We start from the raw sequence: 13,719 nt of genomic DNA, 5'->3' as shown, positions 1-13,719 counted from the left end.
AGGATACCCAGAGATTCAAATTTGACATCTGTTGGCCAAAGCTGTGTCATTTTGTAAAACATTCTTTTGCAAATACATTCTTAGGAAACTCATTTTTTCCAAATTACTTGCATTCATGGCATTTTTTTGTAGAATTTAAGCTACCTCATTCTTTATCATTGAATTGTGGTGAATGACAATCCCCGTGGTTTATTGCAAAAAGTATGCTTGGATTCAGTCATCTTTTGGGAACAGTTGAAATTCAGCCAAGCCAGCTACACAGACTTCGCAATATAGCAAAGCACATACCGGGTCAGTTTGAAAATCGGAAAAGCCTCAGGGTGAGAAATCCAACTCAATCGGCTGCCGCAGCAAAAGTTGATAAAGGTGTCGAAAGACTCATGTTTACACGATTCTCGAAGGAAAACGGATCAAATGGTGGTGGCAATTTCTTTGTTTTTTCTCTTTCACAGGGAAAATTGCATGCACAGATGAAAGTAATCACGCCTCGCACTGGAATTGGTGTCGGGAAGAGTCCTCCAGTAAACAAAGGCAGATTTGAAAATGTTGCAAGCAAATTTGATCAAAAGGTGCAACAACATGGCGATACAGAATCAACTATGGGCTCAATTTGCAAAAATTCATCATACTGGGGCAAAATTCATTTTTTGGAAAGATTCTCAAAAGTCAAAAAGAAAAGCAAAAAGAAAAAAAAATCATCAATCATCAATCAAAAATCAAATCAAGTTTTATCACGGCAGGCTCGGGTTTAATCCCACTGTCCGATTGTCAAAGCATTTCATTTTTCAGCTACTGGAGCGTGGGTTAGTCCCGCCAGTAAGCATTTCATTTTTCACCATTATTGGAACGTGGGTCAGTCCCGCCAGAGAGCATTTCATTTTACATCGCTACTGGAGCATGGGTTAGTCCCGCCAGTAAGCATTTCATTTTTCACAGTTACTGGAGCGTGGGTTTGTCCCGCCAGTAAGCACTCCGCTTATATCACGTTGGAGCTGGGTTTTATCCCGCCAACTTCGGCAGAACTGGGTTCTATCCCGCTGACCGCTTATATCACGTTGGAGCCGGGTTTTATCCCGCCAACCTCGGCAGAACTGGGTTCTATCACGCTGACCGCTTATATCACGTTGGAGCTGGGTTTTATCCCGCCAACCTCGGCAGAACTGGGTTCTATCCCGCTGACCGCTTATATCACGTTGGAGCTGGGTTTTATCCCGCCAACCTCGGCAGAACTGGGTTCTATCCCGCTGACCAATTCATTACACTGGGACATATCTTTGGATAATTTTCCAGGCAAGTCTTATACAGTTTTTTCGTACATACCAGTACTTCATTTACATCGCCACTAGCCGTGGGTCAATCCCACTAGTGCGCATTTCATTTTACTTAGCCACTAGCCATGGGTTAGTCCCACTAGTGAGCATTTCGTTTTGCCACTGAACATGGGTCAGTCCCACCAGTGAGCACTCGATTTTAAATTTCATGTTGGGGTCAGTCCCCTCGGGTCAGTCCCGATTTTAAATTTCATGTTGGGGTCAGTCCCACTAACGTGCATTTCATGTTTCATTGCCACTAAACATGGGTTAGTCCCACTAGTGTGCATTTTATTTTCTTTGCCGCTAAACATGGGTCAGTCCCACTAGCGCGTGTTTTCATTCTCATTGATCGTTTTAAATTTCATGTTCGGGTCAGTCCCGTTTTGAATTCTTATTCGTCGGAGTCCTTTTGCAGCCAAATAACACAGGTAAGTATTTGGTGTCTACTTTTTTGTCTCAAGTTTTTCCAAAACTCGGACAAAGAGGGGCAAACTGTAGACACCAAAATTTTATTGTAATTTCCTTTACTGTTTGTTTTTTACTTTTATATTGTCGTGTCAGTTTTATTCACTTTTTAGTTTTTAGTTTTTTAGTTTTTATTTTTATTATTTTTATTTTATTTTTGGAGTTTTAGCATAGAATTTCTCGAAAAGGAAAAAAAAGGGAAAAACATTCAAAAACCTGCTTTAGTTGATTTTTATTCAAATTCAATGCTTTCTTGAAAAAAAAAGAAGAGAAAAAGAAGAAAAAAGAGAAAAAGAAGAAAAAGAGAAAAAGGAAAAATAGAAAATTGCAATTTTGTTGTTTATTATTTCTAGTTTATTTATTTTTATCCGATGTTGATTAAATTGTTGGTTTTCATTTAATTTTATTACCATTTTGTTAAATTACTTTAAAAAAAAGGAAAAAAGGAAAAAAGAGAGAAAAGGAAAAGAAAGGAAAATTAGCATTTCATTTTTATCTTAATTAGCATTTCTCCATTAGTTATTTTTTATTAATTAGTTATCTATATTTTTGTTAAGTTATTATTAAAAAAAAAAAAAGGGGGCGTCGTGACATGCAAGCTGCGTATTTTCGCAGCTTGCAAGAAAGGGCTCGGGCAGCCCTTTGGCTGCAATTTTTAGAGGAGAAGGCTGGTGTTTCCAGGTGGCCAGACACCTGGCTAATGGAGGAAGCTTCTATGCAAGGTGTAGGGATTAAAATGAAAAGAGGAGAGGCAGCAAAGGGGGGCCGTAGGATGAAGGGTTCGGTGGAAGTTGGGTTGCATTTGAGAATAGCCGCAAAGGAAGCGAGAGAGAGCAAGGGGACGGGAAAAATCTAGGAGAGAGAGCTGAGGGTAGACGACTAGGAAAAGAAACCAGAGGGGGGCGGCTAAGTTGAGCAAGAATAATTGGAGAGGATCTGGCTGACGGCTAAGCAAAAAGGGTCTGAGAGCTGGAGAGGAAGGAACCAGCAACCGAAGGAGAGAGCAACGGAAAGAGGTCTAGGAGGGATTTGACGGCTAGGTAGAGAGTAGGAGAAGGGTGGAAGAACGGCAAAAGAAAATTCATAGGGAGATATAGTTGACGGCTAAGGGAAAAACTGAGAAGCAAGAGAGAGCTAGGAGAAAAGAAAGTGGACGGCGAAGGTAGAAACAGACCAGGGAAAAGATATTGACGGGGGATAGCTAAAGAGAAAGCCGAGAGCAAGAGGGAGAGTTAGAAAAATTTCTGGGAGAAACGATCATCTTCCCAGTCCGCGGGTTTACATCTTCCTCACGTCTTCATCTTCTTCACGTCAAGATCTTCAAGGTGACTTTTTCTTTCCTCTGGCTCTTTCTTTTTCATGCGTTGCTGATTTAAGTGTTGGCTTCATACCCCTCCCCCTGAACATTACATTATTGTGACCATATGAGTTTTTATGTGGTGATGATCCAGTTTTTTTTTAGTTAACAACGAACCCAAGGAAAGTTCATGAATGAAACTAGATCTGCAAGTTTTTGTTTTTTCATCCTAACTCAGAGTTTGTCTCCTGTTGTGGGTGCTTAATTTGATTTTTTTTTGACGGAGGGGAGAGGGTTTATGAAGGTTAGCTTTTATGGCTATGGTTTGGTGGTCTGAAAATGTCCCGCCTAAGTTTTTTTTAGGAAAAATGCAGTCTTGCCTGCGCTGATTTTCTTAGCTTATTGCAGCAGAGGAACGAATAGCCTTTTTCTCTTTCCTTCTTGGTTTACTGACGTTCATGGAATGGCCTGAGTTTGCTGTTGGTTGGCTGTTTGTTTGGTGGTAATTATATGCATTTGCTGGCTGCAATTCATAGCAGCAACCTGTGGCCCTTTTTCCTTTTTCTATTGCTGTCTTGTTGTTTAGTCTTTTACCCTTGATGGTCAGCTTCACTTCTTGTTTTAATCCTGCAATAAGAGTTGCTGTCTTAATCCTGCAATGATGGAGTGGTTATATGCTTAGATGGAATGGTTTTGATCAAAGCCTGGAAATGGAAAGTAAAAATGCAGCAGTTTTGCTTGGTTTTAGAGTTGCCATTTGAAAATAAATCTTGCTGCAGCTTTCTTTCCTTCTTTTGTTGTTGATCAAAACCAGATTTGCCATCTCAATCCTGCAAACAAAATTTCATGTTTTGATTTGGGTCAATAATTTCTGGTTTGATGAACTTGTTTGTATGATGAAATGGATGTAATTGTTGCTGGAATTTGCCGCAAGTTTGAGAAAAGGCAACAGGTTTTTGTAGTTGCAGAAAATTCTGTTTCTTACGTAGCTGCATGCATGATCAAGAAGGAAAAATTGTACTTTGTTCCCTCTAGTCTCTAGCTATGCTCCAAAGGCCCATTTATGTGTTTTGTTCTTACAATTAGGTCCTAAAACAATTGCACCTTGACCCCCCATGTCTATCTTAGTTCTACTATGACCCAACCAATTAAATGTTTTCTTCAATTTGGTCCTTGGCTGTTTTAATTCTACAACTTCATTGCTTGTTTGTTTCAATTAATTACTATGCTTTGTTTCAATTGCACTTAAGTCATGACTTTAGGGACTTTATGATCAAGTGAACTTTGTTCTGCACCTTTCTTTTAATTTTGCTTAAATAAAGTGGTACCTTGACCCTTTTATTATTTTGGAGGGTAAATTAGTAGTTTCGCCTCGTTAGGGCATCGATTCAAGGGAGGTACATTCTATCCCTTATTTGCACTTCATTTGACCCTACGTGCTCCTACGTGTTATGTGAATATGCATGTCTATTTCGCTTTCCTTGCCTTTCCTTAATTCCTTGCATTTATTTCATTTATTTTTACTTTTATTTAAGTTATTCATTATGGGGTATGTGTACACCTCTTGGCTTGTAATAGATAGGGCTTGGCGAGCAATTTGGTCCATTTTCCCCTTCCCCTTTTGTTTTAGTTAGCAAATGTAATAGATTCATTAGCTTGGTTGCATGCCTATGTGTTATGTGTTAAGTGCTTTATTAGGCTCTTGCATCTAGTCGAGCATGCTAAGTGTTATGTGCTACGTGTTTATAAGTGATTCGCATGTCTACTCGCTTTTTATAGTCATGAATGAATGTGATGGATGAATGGACGTCACCACACTAGTCCAATGCTAGTTGTGGCCCCCTTTCCCGTCACCACACTAGTCCAACGCTAGTTGTGGGTCATTGTCCCGCTTTCCACTAGTCCAACGCTAGTAGGAATTCATAGATGGGCTAGTCCAACGCTAGACCCTTAGGATTTCCCTTTCGCTAGTGCATATTTGCATGTTCACTACATTTCATGCATTTTTCTTAGTTTTTATCATTTGGCATGCTCCTCGAACCCCTTTTCCCCTCATTTTAAAATTTTTGCAACTCATGCTAGTTATAGGGTACATTTGCTTGAAGCGTCCCCTTTCGACAAGGGAAACGAGCGAGTGTGGCTCCACAAATAGCCTTAGCACGCTAGTTCTCCCTTCTAATCAAAGGGAAGATTAAAGTCACAAAGTTAGGACTCCCCGTTCCCGTCTTGATGCATTCCTATAGGATTCATGCATTTCATTTATCCTATACACTTCTACTTTATATTCTATCCCTTTCTTCCACATTCTCACTTCACACTACTTTTGGACGTTTTCACCTAACTACTCACACTTTATACCATATCACTCGCACACATGCACTCTATGTTATTTTCACATTATCATTCTTTACTCACCTTACCTTGTAAATACATTTGCACACCTCCACTTACATCCTATTATTTTTATCACTTTTCTCACTTCACACAAACTCACATTTTCGCATGGCATGCATTCCACTCATTTTTACGTCATTTAGGATTATGTGTGACCTCTCCAAAGGATCATTATTGGGCTTCACAATTAATGTGATTGGCACCACTCCACCTTTGAAGAGAAATTTCCCCGATGTCCCCCTAGGTCTAGGTTTTTGCATTCATATAGTCATATCCAACACGAATTACATACCTTGGGTAGAAAAATTAGGAAAGGTGGGGCTAAATCACGCAACTAGCCTTGGCTAGGTCGAAGGGGTGCCTTGGATTTTTATCCTTGCCTTCCCCTTCGTCAAATGTGACTCCCGAACCTTTTTCGTTGGTTTACGTGGACTAGGAGTCGTTTAAAAGGGGTTTCTTTCTATCTTTCCTTTAGAAAATTTCTTTTTGGGTGACTTGGTACACCCTAACTCTATACCAAGTGGCGACTCCATTTTTCATTAAAAACCCCCTTTTGAACTTTGTTTGGCCAAATCGTCGCATTCTCAAGTCCCATGGCCTTTTACTTTTCATTTACACACGTTCACATTCCACTACACACTTTCACCACAACACACATCAAAAAGTGGGGCGCCACAGTTGGCGACTCCACTGGGGACTTCCTAAGTGGGTCCAAGCATTTGATTTGGCCATTCTTTTCCCTTTTCTACCCTTTTTATGCATAGCATTTGGATATTAGGGTTGCATTTTCTATTTTAGGACTTTTTGCCTCGCGCGCGTATTAAACTATTCCCTCACTCACGTATGTATGATTGGATTGTTTGGATGTATATTTTACTTGTTTTATGTCGCGCTTTGCATTGCATTTGGGTAGGGGACATACCCTAGAGCCTCGCGTTGGTTCTCGATCCCTCCCCTCCAAACGAGCACTAGCATACGTGCATACGCTTTAATTTTTCACCCTCCATTTATTTTTCTTTTAGTGGCTTGTCACGCCACTCTACCCTATTAGGATTTTAGGAGACCCACTTGGACGTGTGATCGCGACACGATGTGTGCGTAGCATGATCCGAGGGGTCACTCAATCTTCCATTTTAAGCTTTGGGTTCATAACCTTTAGCTTTTAGTGGAAGGTTGAGGATTTTTGATAGATTCACTCATGACATGTAGCCGTGACACGATGTGTGCGTAGCAATGTCTGGGGAATCGCTCGAGCCACCGACAAAGAACCTTGGGATTGATGACCTTTGGTTTCTAAGTCTGAAGGCTCGGGGACCTAAGACCTATCGAATCTAGATGCATTAGTGAGCCAATACCTCATGCATCCATGATAGCTTGCCTAGGGTAGAGTCGGCCTTATCCTGAGCTAGGGATACTATTCACGAGGGGAGGGATCCAACCCCTTTTTTATTGCTTTATTTCTTTGTACTGATTGCTTTATCTCGTTGCTACAATGTGTTATGTGTATTTATCTGGCTGAACTAACTTTTCTTGGTTTTGTGTCCTCATTGCATTCACAAACCCTAGCAAATAAGAGGTCTGGCGTGACCTTCTTTTAGAACCTACCCTCGTAGATAGGTTATTGCACGTTTGAAGATTTTGGGATATTGCATTCATAGATTAATAATTGCATAGCATTCCAAGCCTACCTTGGCGTATACAAGGTCCTTTTAGGTCATAATTTCATTTTAAATTGCATGTTTTACTGCTTTAATAAATGGCATCATGCATAAACCATAGAAAGGGAATGCCACATAGGGAATCCCGTGTTTAGGAATAAGCCACCTTGTGTCTCGGATACTTAATCCAGTGAGACTTGCACGTTTACATTTTGTACCATCCAAAGGGGTAGTGCACAAGGTAAGGTAGGATCCGATCATTTTCATAGAGTGATCTTTGGAATATGAGCATCTAATAATCACTTTTTGGCCATTTTATCAAAAATTGGTAAAAATCCCTTGCGTGAAGGACATTAATTTGAAGAAATTCACAAATGATTCCTCCTATTGAGACGATAAAAAAATTGAGGCCAAAATTTGATTTTTAGAAGGTCATAGACTAATGCACCTTAATAATTTTGAAATAACCAATGGCCGGACAATTCAACCAATCCATTTTGCCAATTCATTCAATAAATCATCAATTCATTTGACCAATTTACCCTTTTTAGGGTCACCTGGTCGATTTTTGAATAAATCATCAATTCATTTGACCAACTTACCCTTTTTAGGGTCATTCGGCCGATTTTTGAATAAATCACTAATTCAATTTCATTCATTTGGCCAATTTACCCATTTTTAGGGCAACCGAGCCGATTTTGAATAAATCAAGTTTCGTTCAATCTATTTGATCAATTTACCCTTTTAGGGTGATCTGATTAATTTTGGATAAATTAAATTTCATTCAATTCATTTGACCTGTTTCCCTTTTTAGGGTAATCCGGTCAATTTTTAATAAATTGTCAATTTCATTTGACCAATTAGGAGTTCAATGTCGAATTTCAAAATGGAAAACCTAGTCGATTTTGAGAAAAACATCCATTGCATCCAGCCATTTGATCAGTTGGAGTTTTGACCCGTGCTTCACTGAGAAAAGTTGTCAAAACGAATTCCAATCTCTTCGATAGGAAAGGTCAAACCCGTGCGTTTTTGCAAGTTCTTGTATCGATCAAAAGTGATCAATCCCTTCGGACGAGATCCTCATTCTGACAAACGTCTCTTCTCATTCCAATGGGCCAAATTTTTCAAATTATTTTTCACTCCATAAGCTGATTGGATCTATCAGGTATTGTATAGTGCCTGCTCTGGAGGATTGCATTTTCATGCTAGGCCTACCCTTGGCACAAAAAGGGTTCCCTCATAGGACATGCATCCGAATTTTCTGGATATCTACTAACTCTTGCCTTTTTCTTTTCCTTTTCTTTATTTTCTTTGGAATAATTAAGCGAGGGTTGAATCTAAAGGCAATCTTTCAAAAATTCTCAGGTAATATTTAAACATAGCTTCTCGTCGAAGCCCCATCATAACGCGATCCCGTAGTCAAGCCCAGAGGAGTCGTGTAAACATGAGTTCACAACCGGAACAATCGGATAGGTCTGCTACTACCGCCCAGCCTGAGACTGTGAGTTTGGGGGTTCAGCTAACTGAAATGCTTACTAAGTTCGGTGAGATGGCTACCGAGATGGCAACCCAAAGGAAGTTGATTGATGAGCTAATTAGCAGCGGAGTTCAACCTGAGCCTGTACCTGACGGGCAGCCTGAGCCAGAGCCATTTGTCATCCCTCCGACTCAAACCACCGTTACTCCACCTTTCCTTATTCCATCCGAAGGAACTTTCACTTATCCATACCCTTACCCTCCTAATCCTTCATTTTTTCCTACTTACATACAAGGCCCACAACCCCAAGCTACTTCAAACATACCACCAGAGCTACATACTTTTTATCACACTGCTGCTGAGCCATTCCTACCCGACCATATTGTTCAAATCAAGCCAGAAATGGGGGAATCTTCCGCTCCCGTTGATATAAAGCTGCTCAAACGCCTTGACCGTTTTAATGAGTTTATGAGGAAGAGTCAGGGTTTGAACAAACAAGGAGTGCTGGACTATGATGAGCTTTGTCTCTTCCCAAATGTACAATTGCCTGAGGGGTACAAAACTCCGAAGTTTAATAAATATGATGGCACGGGCAATCCCAAGACACACCTCCGATTGTTCGCCAACAAGTTGGGTAGGCCAACAGATGATGAAAATCTGCCTTTGAGGCTATTCCCAGAAAGTCTGGAGGGGGATGCACTCGACTGGTATTCCAAGCTGAAACCCGAAGAAGCAAAGACCTGGCTGGACCTATCCAATGCGTTTGTAAGGCAATACGAGTATAATTGCGAGCTGGCTCCAACACGAACCACGTTGGAAGGGATAAAGAGGAAGCCATCTGAAGATCACAAGACTTATGCCAAAAGGTGGAGGAAAATAGCTGCAAAAGTCGAGCCACCAATGACTGAGGATGAAATCATACGAACTTTCATTAAGGCACATGATCCGCCGTACTTTGAAGAAATTTTTCGCATGACTGGATGTTCGTTTGCCGCTATTGTCAATAAGCTTGAAGAATATGATGATTTCGTGAAGGCTGGAAAGATTGTTAATGTGTCTACCCTCAAATCGCAGTTGGATGCTTTGCAAAGCCAAGGTAGTAATGGGAAGAAGCAACAATCCAAAAAGCAAGAGGGGGAAACTGCTTTTGTCTGGGATCGAAACCCTATCTCAAAGCCCAGGCCTCGACAATACCATACCTACTCAAACCCTTACCCTTACTATTCAAACCCTCCTCCTGTTTATCACACCAATACCACTCATCCTCGACCTCGCCCTAATTACACCAGTCCGCCTACAGTTCCTTTCCAAATATCTCAACTCAACTTCCAACAAGTTCGACCCCGACCTCTCTACAATCAACAATTTCCCCGACCAAACAGACCCATCTACAACTACCCCCAACATACTGAAACCCACGATCAAAATCGTTCTCGAACATTCACCAATTTCGGCCGGCCTTTGGACCGATTATATGAACAATTAAAAGCCGCCGGTAAAATCGGCGAAATTCCCCCTCCAGCTTACCCTCATGGTATCTCTGGCGGATATAACCCACAGTACACTTGTGCCTATCATTCGGGAGCACCTGGCCACCCAACTGTTGATTGTAGAGCACTTAAACAGAAAGTCCAAGAAATGATTGAGGCGGGGGAAATATTGATTAGAAGAAGTGCAGAACAAGGACCGAACATAAGTACAAACCCCTTTCCCGAACACAAAGACGCCTTTGAGGCATCCACCTCCAAAGACGAAATTTGAAAGTCCTGAAGGAGTTTTGCACAATTTGGATGGCCGAGTATCTTCCCTCTCGAAGGGAATTTCGGTAAATCTAGGGGTTGTTATTTACTAAAGTTCTCGAAAACTTTTTCTTGCATATGTGAATAGCTTAATGAAAGCGTCTTTTTGCAATTAAGTTTTGTCTAGTTTTTGCATCGATTTGGAGTTTCATGAAATGCACAATTTGTTTTATTTGATTATTGTTCTGAATTTTTTTAATTCTTTGAGATGGCCAAAGATGAAATTATTTGATCCTTTGAATATCACTGTTCTGGAATCTGATGTAGCCCTTCATTGAAAACCCCTTCATTAAAAATCCTTTCGTTGAAAATCCCTTTCTTGGGAAAGCCTTCATTGAGAAAGCCATTGAAAACCCCTCCATTAAAAATTCCTTCATTGAGAAATCTCTTCTTTGAGAGACCCCTTCATGGAGAAAGCCTTCATCGAAAAAGCCTTCATTGAGAAATTCCTTCATTGATAAAATCCCTTTCCTGCCAGGTTGGAAGCCGATTGGTTAAAGCAGCAGCATCAACGATTGATTCTGATTGATGAAAAGCAGTTGAATGCTATGTGCCATGGCTAATGTTACCAAAACGCATGGCCTGTGTTCATAACAAAAAGGTCCGCCACCGATCCTTTGAAGAGAGGAACAAAGTGCTAAAGTGATTTTGCTAATGAAAGATGAAGTCAAAGGTGAATTTGTTTCAAATTGGCAAGGGCCATTCATTGTTCAAAAGGTATTGCCTGACGGAGCACACATTTTGGCAGGGATGGATGGACGAACATCCCCTCAACCTATCAACTCGGACATGCATAAGAAGTTCTTTATTTGATTATGCAAATTTCTTTTAGGAAATCATGCAAGGGGCGAGGCAAAAGTCAGGCCATTTTCCTTTCCAATCAAAACATTTCATCCCTAGTCATCCCCTTTGAGCTATCAGAACAATAATTTTCGTTTGATAACCCCTGAGAATTGCAAACCCCACACTGGGGCAAATTCATTTTGAAAAAGAGATGATCAGAAAGAAAAGGCAAACCCCACACTGGGGCAAATTTATGTTGAAAGAGAGATGAAAAGAAAAAGAGAACCCCACATTGGGGCAAATTTAGTTTTTGAAGAAAAATTGTAAAAGTAAAAAAAATGCAATGAAAAACACAAAGAGAAGAATTCAATCAAACTGGGGCAAATTCCCCTCAATTTTGTTCAAAATTTGGAGATGATCTCAAAATGATGCAATTTCAGGTTATTTCACACCTCTCATCAAATTTGCTTTCAAACCTCAACTTTTCTTGAAAACACCCCACCTGACCCCATTACAAAAGCCCAAAGTCCTGGCTTTCGTCATTTGTTGTATTTCTATTGGGAAGTTTGCTAATCAACTGCCAAGTGATGTCCATGGTGCCTTCGCTTAAGTCTATAAGGGAAGCGCATTTTACTGATGTCAGCATTTTTTCAACTTACACTCCTGAGACGATTATGGTTGAGCTCTTCCATTGCTTCCTTAGGTGAAAACCCGAAAGGGCACCTCAAAAGAAAGAAAAAAATAGAGAAAAAGAAAAGGAAAAAAGGAAAAACAAAACAAAAACAAAAGGGTGGGGGCAACCTTGGTGAAAACCCGAAAGGGCGCCAAGGTAAGGTTTTTTGCAGTAAGCGAGCACGAGGAGGAACGGCTGGCGACCTGGTTCATGTGGATTTCTCCTCATTTTTGTTATACTTCTGCCAATACTGAATCCCAGAACAAGGATACCCAGAGATTCGAATTTGACATCTGTTGGCCAAAGCTGTGTCATTTTGTAAAACATTCTTTTGCAAATACATTCTTAGGAAACTCATTTTTTCCAAATTACTTGCATTCATGGCATTTTTTTGTAGAATTTAAGCTACCTCATTCTTTATCATTGAATTGTGGTGAATGACAATCCCCGTGGTTTATTGCAAAAAGTATGCTTGGATTCAGTCATCTTTTGGGAACAGTTGAAATTCAGCCAAGCCAGCTACACAGACTTCGCAATATAGCAAAGCACATACCGGGTCAGTTTGAAAATCGGAAAAGCCTCAGGGTGAGAAATCCAACTCAATCGGCTGCCGCAGCAAAAGCTGATAAAGGTGTCGAAAGACTCATGTTTACACGATTCTCGAAGGAAAACGGATCAAATGGTGGTGGCAATTTCTTTGTTTTTTCTCTTTCACAGGGAAAATTGCATGCACAGATGAAAGTAATCACGCCTCGCACTGGAATTGGTGTCGGGAAGAGTCCTCCAGTAAACAAAGGCAGATTTGAAAATGTTGCAAGCAAATTTGATCAAAAGGTGCAACAACATGGCGATACAGAATCAACTATGGGCTCAATTTGCAAAAATTCATCATACTGGGGCAAAATTCATTTTTTGGAAAGATTCTCAAAAGTCAAAAAGAAAAGCAAAAAGAAAAAAAAATCATCAATCATCAATCAAAAATCAAATCAAGTTTTATCACGGCAGGCTCGGGTTTAATCCCACTGTCCGATTGTCAAAGCATTTCATTTTTCAGCTACTGGAGCGTGGGTTAGTCCCGCCAGTAAGCATTTCATTTTTCACCATTATTGGAACGTGGGTCAGTCCCGCCAGAGAGCATTTCATTTTACATCGCTACTGGAGCATGGGTTAGTCCCGCCAGTAAGCATTTCATTTTTCACAGTTACTGGAGCGTGGGTTTGTCCCGCCAGTAAGCACTCCGCTTATATCACGTTGGAGCTGGGTTTTATCCCGCCAACTTCGGCAGAACTGGGTTCTATCCCGCTGACCGCTTATATCACGTTGGAGCCGGGTTTTATCCCGCCAACCTCGGCAGAACTGGGTTCTATCACGCTGACCGCTTATATCACGTTGGAGCTGGGTTTTATCCCGCCAACCTCGGCAGAACTGGGTTCTATCCCGCTGACCGCTTATATCACGTTGGAGCTGGGTTTTATCCCGCCAACCTCGGCAGAACTGGGTTCTATCCCGCTGACCAATTCATTACACTGGGACATATCTTTGGATAATTTTCCAGGCAAGTCTTATACAGTTTTTTCGTACATACCAGTACTTCATTTACATCGCCACTAGCCGTGGGTCAATCCCACTAGTGCGCATTTCATTTTACTTAGCCACTAGCCATGGGTTAGTCCCACTAGTGAGCATTTCGTTTTGCCACTGAACATGGGTCAGTCCCACCAGTGAGCACTCGATTTTAAATTTCATGTTGGGGTCAGTCCCCTCGGGTCAGTCCCGATTTTAAATTTCATGTTGGGGTCAGTCCCACTAACGTGCATTTCATGTTTCATTGCCACTAAACATGGGTTAGTCCCACTAGTG

This window comes from Coffea eugenioides, chromosome 5, assembly GCF_003713205.1.
Source record: "Coffea eugenioides isolate CCC68of chromosome 5, Ceug_1.0, whole genome shotgun sequence".
NCBI classification, from domain to species: domain Eukaryota; kingdom Viridiplantae; phylum Streptophyta; class Magnoliopsida; order Gentianales; family Rubiaceae; genus Coffea; species Coffea eugenioides.
This window is presented reverse-complemented; position numbering follows the sequence as displayed.